Raw genomic sequence first — 10,931 nt, 5'->3', positions numbered from 1 at the left:
CAGTAATGTCACGTGTGTATGAAGGTGGATCAAACAAGCTAATCTTAAATGTCAAAGTAGAGAGGAGCCTAGTAGGCCTATTTATTTTCATTCATTACACAATATGAATAAGCTATGCAGACAGTTGTAAAGAAAGAACATCTTTTTCTTCTGTTCTCTACTTGTTATAGTTACACAGTATTAGGGGTGTGGGCTGTATTAAAAGTATCCACTGTTCTCCCATGCTCTAACACACAGTAAAGATGAAATGTGTGCTGTTCTCACATTCTTCCTCTGTATGTACACATAAACAACAAGGCAGGGAAATATAAAAGGAATTTATTTTATTGTTTGGGTACATTATTGTTCAGTGTACATGTTCACATCTGAAACAAACTTTACGTGCTTGATAACTCTCCCACCCCGCAGACATCTACACACCAATACCGATTTATGTTCATAGCGGCAAGTGCTATGTAGCTCCACTTAGGGGACACAGGAAGTGACATATAACACCTACATGCGGCGTCATAACCGCGTAGCAAATTCACAGCCGCACCGGCAGAGCTCCAGAATGTGCAACTCGGCCGGCTCACACGCGGACGCGCTTACAAGTGCGAGGGCCCGCCCAACGCTGCTTGCAGCTTTAATTCCATTTATTACTGCCGCACATCGCGCTGACGCTGTGAACACGACGTGGTTCTGATGGCGCTGTTTGCAAAGTGGAGGAAGAGAGAGACAATAACGAGGGACGAAGAAGAAAGAGTCCAAAGTGTGGGATTATTTCAAGTTAAAAGGCCGCCGGCAAGCAAAAGTATTTCTTAAACAACGCATCGATGAATGGATGAAATAATCTGCAGAAGCTTCGAGAACTAAAATCATGGTTAGCTGCAGCCTTGATGGGTAGCGAGTTTCAGAGGTATGGTGCTTGGTCCTGAGTGCCTGGGAGGAGGGAGCAGGTCTGGGAGGTAGGAAGGGGCCTGTTATGCAGGGCTTTGTGGGTGAGGAGGAGGATTTAGTGATGAATGCGTTGGGGAACAGGGAGCCAGTGGAGATTGTGGGGGGTCACAGGAGCGTTTGTTGCAGAAAATGACCCCAGTCTCCTATATTTCATCAATGCGTATGTCTCGTCTCGTGGGCTATGAGTTTGGTCACACCTCTAATCTGAGCCCTTAAATGTCCCCACCACTTTCCAACGCAGAGTGAGGCCCTCGGGTGTGTGCCATGCTGTAGTGACGATGATGATTACTTCAATTAAGGGCAATGATTATAACATAATCCGTACGCTATCATAAAGTGAAATGGTCACCTACTGCTGGTCCTGCTGGTATGTGCTGCAGAAGCTCTTAGACATTGTTTGTGTAGCGAGCAGAGTTTCCTAACGCAGTCTTCACTTCAGCTTACTGTCCTGATGGCTGAGCTTATGTTGTCTGCATAGCTAATCCACCTGCTGTGAAAATGACTTGTAGGCTAATGGTACTTGAGTATGACTTGTGTACTCCATGGCCACCGCTGAGTGGGAGTGAGTACACTGACCCATGGCACATAGCCCTCAGATGGGCTAGGGGAACATTACAGTAGGTAGACATGTTATATGGAAGGACGGTGTATTGGTGCGGGGAGCCCGACTGATTTCACCGGGCTGCCTGGGCCAAAAATGCCAGGGATTTTCGGGCTCAGCCATCTCTAGGGTTTCCAGAGAATGGTCCAAGAAGTACACACAACCATAAGTAAATAAAGCAGCAAGCGCCAATGATCGGGCTCCACGAAAAATGTAGCTTTTAATATTTTCAGAGGAGACCAGATGCAGCTGATTTAACAGATTAAATTGATGAAAGAATTTGGACTCAACATCCAGCTTCTTTTTAACACAAACTTGACTTTTACAGCATCACATTGAGGTCAGAGTGGGTAAGTACATGTGTACTTGACTGGTGGGTGAAATGTTCAACCCACATGGCAAATTTGGTGTTTCCAAGGTTTAGCAGAGACTTCAAGAAGAAAGTGTCACTGGATCCAAGTAAACAGGAATACTTTGACTCCCTGTGACCTGAACAACCCTGTTGTTGTTTAGATTGGACTTAATCGCCTGGTGAATTGAACCCTAACCCTACTGACTGAGCTACTGGTTAGAGGCTGTTCCCACACACCTTCTCACAAGTTGAGGTAGTGACGTCACATGTACCTAACTCATGTAGTTTTGTCAGTTTAAACCTAAAACACCTACAGTGAAGATGTTGGTGTGAAAATTCTGAAGAAAATCACACATCATTCTGCTGGGTTTGGGTGTGGTGTTAATTATTTTGGTGACATTTGATCCAGAACTGAGCAAAAAAGAAACCCCTCACATGTCTGTAAATATCTGATTCTATCTTGTGACGACACTGAAGAAATGACACTTTGCTCCAGTGTAAAGTAGTGAGTGTTCAGCTTGTATAACAGTGTAAAGTAGTGAGTGTTCAGCTTGTATAAAAGTGTAAATTAGTGAGCGTACAGCTTGTGTAAAAGTGTAAAGTAGTGAGCGTGCAGCTTGTATAACAGTGTAAAGCAGTGAGCGTACAGCTTGCGTAAAAGTGTAAAGTAGTGAGCGTACAGCTTGTGTAAAAGTGGAAAGTAGTGAGCGTGCAGCTTGTATAACAGTGTAAAGTAGTGAGCGTACAGCTTGTATAAAAGTGTAAAGTAGTGAGCGTACAGCTTGTGTAAAAGTGTAAATTAGTGAGCGTACAGCTTGTATAACAGTGTAAAGTAGTGAGTCTACAGCTTGTATAACAGTGTAAAGTAGTGAGTCTACAGCTTGTATAACAGTGTAAAGTAGTGAGTCTACAGCTTGTATAACAGTGTAAAGTAGTGAGTGTACAGCTTGTATAAAAGTGTAAAGTAGTGAGCGTACAGCTTGTATAAAAGTTTAAAGTAGTGAGCGTACAGCTTGTGTAAAAGTGTAAAGTAGTGAGCGTACAGCTTGTGTAAAAGTGTAAAGTAGTGAGCGTACAGCTTGTGTAAAAGTGTAAAGTAGCGAGCGTACAGCTTGTGTAAAAGTGTAAAGTAGCGAGCGTACAGCTTGTGTAAAAGTGTAAAGTAGCGAGCGTACAGCTTGTATAAAAGTGTAAAGTAGCGAGCGTGCAGCTTGTATAACAGTGTAAAGTAGCGAGCGTGCAGCTTGTATAACAGTGTAAAGTAGTGAGCGTACAGCTTGTGTAAAAGTGTAAAGTAGCGAGCGTACAGCTTGTATAACAGTGTAAAGTAGCGAGCGTACAGCTTGTATAACAGTGTAAAGTAGTGAGTGTGTAGCTTGTATAACAGTGTAAAGTAGCGAGCGTACAGCTTGTATAAAAGTGTAAAGTAGCGAGCGTGCAGCTTGTATAACAGTGTAAAGTAGTGAGCGTACAGCTTGTATAAATGTTTAAAGTAGTGAGTGTTCAGCTTGTAGAACAGTGTAAATCTGCTGTCCCCTCACAATAACACATCACACAGCCATTAATGTCTTAACCGCTGAGTACTTAACAAAAGTGAGTACACCCCTAAGTGAAAATATCCACATTGGGTCCCATTAGCCATTTTCCCTCCCCGGTGTCATGTGACTCGTTAGTGTTACAACCCAACCCCAACCCATAATAACAGTTTTAACAGAAGTGTAATGATAAATGAAGTGCTGAGAATGAGAATGAGTGCTGGTAGTGACGAGGTGGCATGGATTAAAGATCCTTAACTGATTGACCCAGTAGTGAACAGAGAATATTGCACCATATAGGGAGCAGTTAGTGATTAAGAGTCTGTGTGTTTGACAGTCTGAGGGAGGAGTTCAATACTTTGATTTAATGTGTTTAACAAATCAGCCTCATGGAGTTTTTTAACATTAGTTTGATTTGTTTATTGCAACAAAATCACAGCAAAATGTGAACTCAAACTCACTTTACAAACGCAACACAAATTTTGGACGTAGCTTGTATGTGAAACTGCATTACACACACACAGATTTAGACTCTTTAACACACACACATACTGTATGTACCCATAATGAGATGAATCAGACTCTTACCTTACAGCTCTGAGACTAGACCAAGAGAAGAATTTCAGAGCTCACCTGCCCAGCACCCCTTCACTCCTCTCCTATGGCACAAACACTTACTGTAAGAGGATGAAAACAAGGTGGAGACAGACGCCATACAAAGAATCAGAACTAACCTGTTAAGTAGCTACCCGCCCACGAAACCATAAGCATGTTTGTGTTGATGGATGTCTAATGTATGACATCAGTGAGGACTGGCTTAACTCTTTAGACCCCCCCAGACACAGAGACACCTTTCCACAGTTACAGTTCTTCTCTGCCAGAGAACCACACAGCTCTCAGCATGATGTTCTCATAACAATGAAAGACACGAGTTTCCTTCAGATCCTCCTCCATCACCCCTGTCCCCAAATATCCAAGGACCATAGGTATGAAGGACTACAGACCTGTTGTCAACCTCACCCTTTGCGGGTGAGGAGGAAGACTTCATACTGGATGCTTTGGGGAAGATAAGAAGATAAGATAAGAGAAGAAAACCTTTATTTGTCCCACAGTGGGGAAATTGCGGTTTGCAACAGCAAAGACAAGAGCAGAGATAGATAAGTGTACAAAGTAGCATAAACAAGTGTCAGACAAGAAAGTACCATTCTTACAGTAAATAAATACAAAAAAACAAAGTTAGCCTACTGTACATTAAATAAGACTAAAGGACTATGCCTTATACTGGACAGTCTCCTGCGGCATAAATAAAAACTGGTAGTATGAAAGTAGTGTAGAAGGGCAATGCACATAAGTCAGATATAGCAAACTGTATTATACAATAATTGCGCATGAATTAATAAAATTGTACTTATGATAATTGCACAAATGAAAATGAAAATTATGCACAGATATAATAATGGCACATAGGTTATATTGCACAGAGTCAACAGTGTTCATTGTACAGTCTGACGGCCGCTGGAAGGAAAGATCTGCAGTATCTCTCCTTCACACAGCGGGGATGGAGCAGCCTGTCACTGAAACTGCTCTCCAGGGCTGACAGGGTGTAGTGCAGGGGGTGCGACTCATAGTCCAGCATAGCTGTCAGTTTAGCCAGGACCCTTCTGTCTCCCACCTCCCTCACTGAGTCTAGAGGACAGCCCAGGACAGAGCTAGATTTCTTGATCACCTTGTCCAACTTTTTTGTGTCCCTCTCAGTGATGCTGCTGCTCCAGCAGACCACAACGTAGAGGATGGCTGACGCGACCACAGAGTCATAAAAAGTCTTTAGGAGGGGCCCTGTCACTCCAAACGACCTCAGTCTCCTCAGGAAGTACAGCCTGCTCTGACCCCTCTTGTACAGAGCATCTGTGTTGTGAGTCCAGGCCAGTTTGTCGTTCAGGTGAGCACCCAGGAACTTATAAGTGGCCACTCTGTCAATGACCATTCCCTGGATGTTCACCGGAGGGGGGAGGGCAGACCGCCGTCTTTGAAAAGTTCTGTGTCAGTCCTCTGTACTCTGCGTCGTCATCATCAATGATGAGGCCGACAATGGCAGAGTCGTCAGAGAACTTCTGCAGAACACAGCTGTCCGTGTTGTGTCTGAAATCTGCCGTGTAGAGGGTGAAGAGGAAGGGGGCCAAGACAGTCCCCTGGGGGGCACCCGTACTACACATGAGACATACCGACGTGCTCTCACAAACTGTGGCTGGTTCGTGAGATAGTTCAGGACCCACTGTGACAGCAGGTGGTCCACACTAGTCCTCTCCAGCTTGTCCTTCAGAAGCATCAGCTGGATGGTGTTAAAAGCTCTTGAGAAATCAAAAGACATGATTCTCACTGTGCTCCCGGGCTTCTCCAGGTGCACGATGCTGCAGGAAGATGACAGCGTCCTCCACTCCGATGTTGGGCCTATAGGCAAACTTCAGCGGGTCCATGGAGGGGTCCACTGTGGAGCGGAGGTGTTGCAGGACCAGTCTCTCCAGCGTCTTAGACGTCGTAAGAGCCACCGGCCTGTAGCTGTTGAGGTCTTTAGGGTGCGGTGTTTTTGGCACCGGTACCACACAGGAGGTCTTCCACAGCTGTGGTACCACTCCCAGCTTCAGGCTCAGGTTGAATTTCCGCTCCATAACTCCACACAGCTGGTCTGTGCAGGACTTCCGGAGCCTGGATCTGATGCCATCTGGACCTGCTGCTTTTATCGCCTTGATCTTCCTTAGCGCCTGTCTCACCTGTGCTGCTGTGAAGGACAGGGGTGGGCAGGGGGCTCAGTGCTGGGGGCGTGAAGAAGTCCGTTTGGGGATGGGGTTGGTGAGAGGTGAGGTGAGCCGGAGGTGTGAAAGACTGAGGAAGTGCATTGTCAGGGAGCCAGTGAAGATTCTGGAGGATGGGGGTGGTCACAGGAGTGGCTGAGGAGGCGGACAGCAGAGTTTTGGATGCATTGAAGTTTATTTTCAGCTTTGGCAGATAGTTGATTCGACGGGCAATGTTTTTGAGGTGAATGAAGATAGCCCTGTCCGTCAGGGTCGAAGAGGTCACTGTGGTGATTTGGTGGAAATGTATGTCTGGACGTCATCAGCATAGAAGTGGAAGCGGAGACCATGGAGTATAACATGGACCAAGTTACACATCCAAAAAGAAAGACTCACTCAATACCAATTACAATGCTTTGAACACATTTGGAACATTCTGTGGATTGCATCCACTTTGCTATTCTTCAGAGCTTAACAATGTGTCCCAGAATCCCTTGACTTGCCATGAAGGTTGCTCAGAAGGAAAACGTCCATAGGGAATACTGGTGTGAGGAGCTTCCGGACAAAAGATGAGACAGAGTTGGCATTCTGTAATACAGTAATGTAGTAACAGTAATGCAACACATCGTATTGCCCAGTCATGGAAATGCCAATTATAAAAGGAATATTTGGTATTTGGAACATTGTTGAAGCGACAGGTCACGTGACAGCCTCACATGTAATTGGAGCAGTTCGGAACGTTTATCAAAGGATGCCATAATGACTGAACAGAGACAGCTGAGTAGCAAACCAGCTCAAACAACAACTCCACTTTGGACACCTGCAAGATTTCTACAATCTCAACAAAATACTTCACTCTATAGCTTCACAAGAAAGGTTGGAGCACAGAATGGACTCACAACGATGTCATCATTGGATAATTGCAGGCCAATCACAACAACATGTTTGCATTCAAGAACAGATCACGTAGAGCTCTCCAAGTTCACACAATCATCACCTTATGGTCACAGCGGTCTGAAATAAAGTTCATCGGAAAGGAACATGTTCTGAGCCGGACAAGGCCAGAAACTGCTGTTGGAGTAAAGATGCCGAATTTCACAGCGTCTTACTGACAGACGAGAGGACCTACAAGCTGAAGATTTACACAAAGAGGACAAAAGTGAGAAAATAGCCATCAAAAACTCTGTTCTAAGCCATCACTGTATGAGAAAACGTACAGTACAGTGGACAAAAGTGGACATTGGTACACAGAGATTATCTGGAAAGATCCAAAGCAGATCCAAATGGACCATCAGATCCTATTGCAGAGACTGGAACATTTCATTGGCATTAAAGGAACCGCTCTAAGATGGTTTAAGTCCTATTTATCAGATCGATTTCAGTTTGTTCATGTTAACGATGAGTCCTCCATGCACGACAAAGTTAGTCATGGAGTTCCACAAGGATCTGTCCTCGGACCAATCCTCTTCACTTTATATATGCTTCCTTTAGGCAATATTATCAGGAAATATTCCATAAACTTTCATTGTTATGCAGATGATAGTCAGTTATATCTATCGATCAAGCCAGACGAAACTCATCAGTTAGCTAGTCGCCCTGGCCTCCAGCACCACTGTGAGGAATCTTGGAGTTCTTTGATCAGGACATGTCGTTTAAGTCTCACATTAAGCAAATTTCAAGGACCGCCTTTTTTCACCTACGTAATATTGCGAAAATCAGGAACATCCTGTCTAAAAATGATGCAGAAAAACTAGTCCATGCATTTGTTACTTCAAGGTTGGACTACTGCAATTCCTTATTATCAGGCTGCTCGAAAAAGTCCGTTAAGACTCTTCAGCTGATCCAGAATGCTGCAGCACGTGTTCTGACAGGAACCAGGAAAAGAGATCATATTTCTCCTGTTTTAGCTTCTTTGCATTGGCTTCCAGTAAAATCCAGAATAGAATTTAAAATAAAACATTCTTCTTACCTACAAAGCTCTTAATGGTCAGGCACCATCTTATCTTAAAGAGCTCATAGTACCTTACTACCCCACCAGAGCACTGCGCTCCCAGAATGCACCTGTGGTTCCTAGAGTCTCCAAAAATAGACTAGGAGCCAGAGCGTTCAGCTATCAAGCTCCTCTCCTGTGGAACCAGGTTCCAGTTTGGGTTCAGGAGGCAGACACCATCTCCACATTTAAGAGTAGGCTTAAGACTTTCCTCTTTGATAAAGCTTATAGTTAGGGCTGGCTCAGGTGAGTCCTGAACCATCCCTTAGTTATGCTGCTATAGGCCTAGACTGCCGGGGGATTTCCCATGATGCACTGAGCCCCTCTCTCCTCTACTTTCTCTCCCTCTGTATGCAACCTCATCCCATTATTGCATGTTACTAACACAACTTCTCCCCTTTCTGGTAGTCTTGTGCTTTCTCGTCCCTCTCCTCTCTCCTCCTGTCACTTCCTGCAGGTGTTTCTGGCTCTGGAGCTGTGGAGTCTGGATCTGTGGCTGCGGGTCACCTGCTGCCCCCGTGTTCCTGCTCGACACCCTCTGCTGCAACGACTATTGTTACTAGTCCTATTGTTATTATAATCATTAACATTACGACTGTTACCATTAACACTACTATAAATATCTGTACCATTTTTCATTTAGTCTATAGCAACATCACCTTCATTGTCTGTACCTCTGTGTGGATACTGTGTAGGCTGCCTCTCTCCCCGGTGTCTTGCTGTCTCTTGTCGTCTCTCTCTCTCTCCTTCACCCCGAACCGGTCGAGGCAGATGGCCGCCCACCCTGAGCCATGGTTCTGCTCGAGGTTTCTGCCTCTTAAAGGAAGTTTTTCCTTGCCTCTGTCTCCTAGTGCTGCTCTTTGTGGGAACTGTTGGGCTTCTGTAAATATCATCATAGAGTTCGGTCTAGACCTGCTCTTTTATGAAAAGCGCTGTGAGATAACTGTTGTTGTGATTTGGCGCTATATAAATACAACTGAATTGAATTGAATTGAATCAGAGAACATGTCTTGGACTTCAGACAGAGCCACCCTCAGCTGACAACCTGGATATAAATATCCCGGATACACGCACTGTACTCCTCCCATAATGAGAGAGCTACCGTGCAAAGCAGAGGTTAAGGTGAGAGCAGGTGAAACCAAAAGAAAAGACAGAGATAAAAACAATGTGTGGACAGACGTCAGGACTCACCTGCTCACGCATATGAAACTACACGCTACACATATTTTCATTGGCGGGCAGATGCATGACAGAAATGAGGACTGGCTGCATGTTTCAGACACAAACAAACCAAAGAATGTTGAATGAAGGTCAATCACAGAGAGGTTACAGTTCTTCTTCTCTGACTGAAACAGCTCTCTGCATGACATTCTCATAATGCTCTTTAGCTCTGTGTGAGAGTGAAAACCACATAAGGTTAGCAATTTCACTTCAGATCATTTCAGCAGATCCAATTTTCCTTCAGATCCTCTTACATGATCCCTGTCCCTAAATAACCAAAGACCACAGGACTGAACTCACCCGACCCCCTTACCTCTGTGGTCATGGATATATATATACACCCACATATTAAGGCAGCTGTAACACCTGAACACCACAGTACCTGCTGCAGTTATGTAAGACTGCGTGAAAAGCTGGTGAGCACTGAAGTCTGAACAGATAGCTAATGATTAATGGTTGAAAGAAATAGAGTAAATTAATCAGTTTGAGTCATTCTTCTGTGATTTCAGCTCCTGGAATTAATTTGGATACTTTCTTCTATGACAGTAAACTCCTAAAAGTAGACAAAACAAGACAGCTGACATCTTGTTAACAAGACGTCGCTGTGGGCTTTGGAGAACAAGGATCAGCATTTTTCACTATTTCCTTCAGTTTATGAACCAAACAACAAATCAGTTAATCGAGGAGATTTGCGACTATTGTGGACAATATTGAAATTTGAAAAACAAATGTTATTATGATTCTGAAAAGGAAAACACTGACATTATGAAATATTTCTCAGCTCAGACAAAGTTAAACTAACACCAGAAAGATAAATATGAACGCCAGCAGTCTGATTTAACCACGTCGTAAACAGCTTTTTAAAAGACTGGTGCATTATGACACGATACACCAGCAGCAACCACTCCGCACTTTAGAGAAACCAGATTACTTGTCTTTGTTTGTAGGATATTGCTTAGCCACTGTGCACACAAATGTGGGGGGCAACCCTCACCACTGGATGTCACTCAAACTTACACACTGAACCTCCAAACACTCCCAGTTCTTTCCATCTTTTAGCGACGCTCGCTAAATCTCACTGTTGTTTCGGGGGGGGCAGAGAGTGGAAAAGAGAGGGAGAGAGAGAGGCCTGCTATGCCTCCTGAACCCAAACTGGAACCTGGTTCCACAGGAGAGGAGCTTGATAGCTGAACGCTCTGGCTCCTAGTCTACTTTTGGAGACTCTAGGAACCACAAGTAACCCTGCATTCTGGGAGCGCAGTGCTCTGGTGGGGTAGTAAGGTACTATGAGCTCTTTAAGATAAGATGGTGCCTGACCATTAAGAGCTTTGTAGGTAAGAAGAATGATTTTAAATTCTATTCTGGATTTTACTGGAAGCCAATGCAAAGAAGCTAAAACAGGAGAAATATGATCTCTTTTCCTGGTTCCTGTCAGAACACGTGCTGCAGCATTCTGGATCAGCTGAAGAGTCTTAATGGACTTTTTCGAGCAGCCTGATAATAA

At 44.3% G+C, this 10,931-nt stretch overlaps 1 protein-coding gene across 1 annotated transcript in view; it reads right to left on the bottom strand.

Annotated features, from left to right (window-relative positions):
* The window catches only part of LOC123980885 (zinc finger protein 208-like), an 808,576-nt gene that overhangs the window by 247,500 nt on the left and 550,145 nt on the right, over positions 1–10,931 (bottom strand). The window lies entirely within an intron of this gene.

The sequence above is a fragment of the Micropterus dolomieu genome, linkage group LG12 (genome assembly GCF_021292245.1).
Source record: "Micropterus dolomieu isolate WLL.071019.BEF.003 ecotype Adirondacks linkage group LG12, ASM2129224v1, whole genome shotgun sequence".
Classification (NCBI taxonomy): domain Eukaryota; kingdom Metazoa; phylum Chordata; class Actinopteri; order Centrarchiformes; family Centrarchidae; genus Micropterus; species Micropterus dolomieu.
This window is presented reverse-complemented; position numbering and strand designations above follow the sequence as displayed.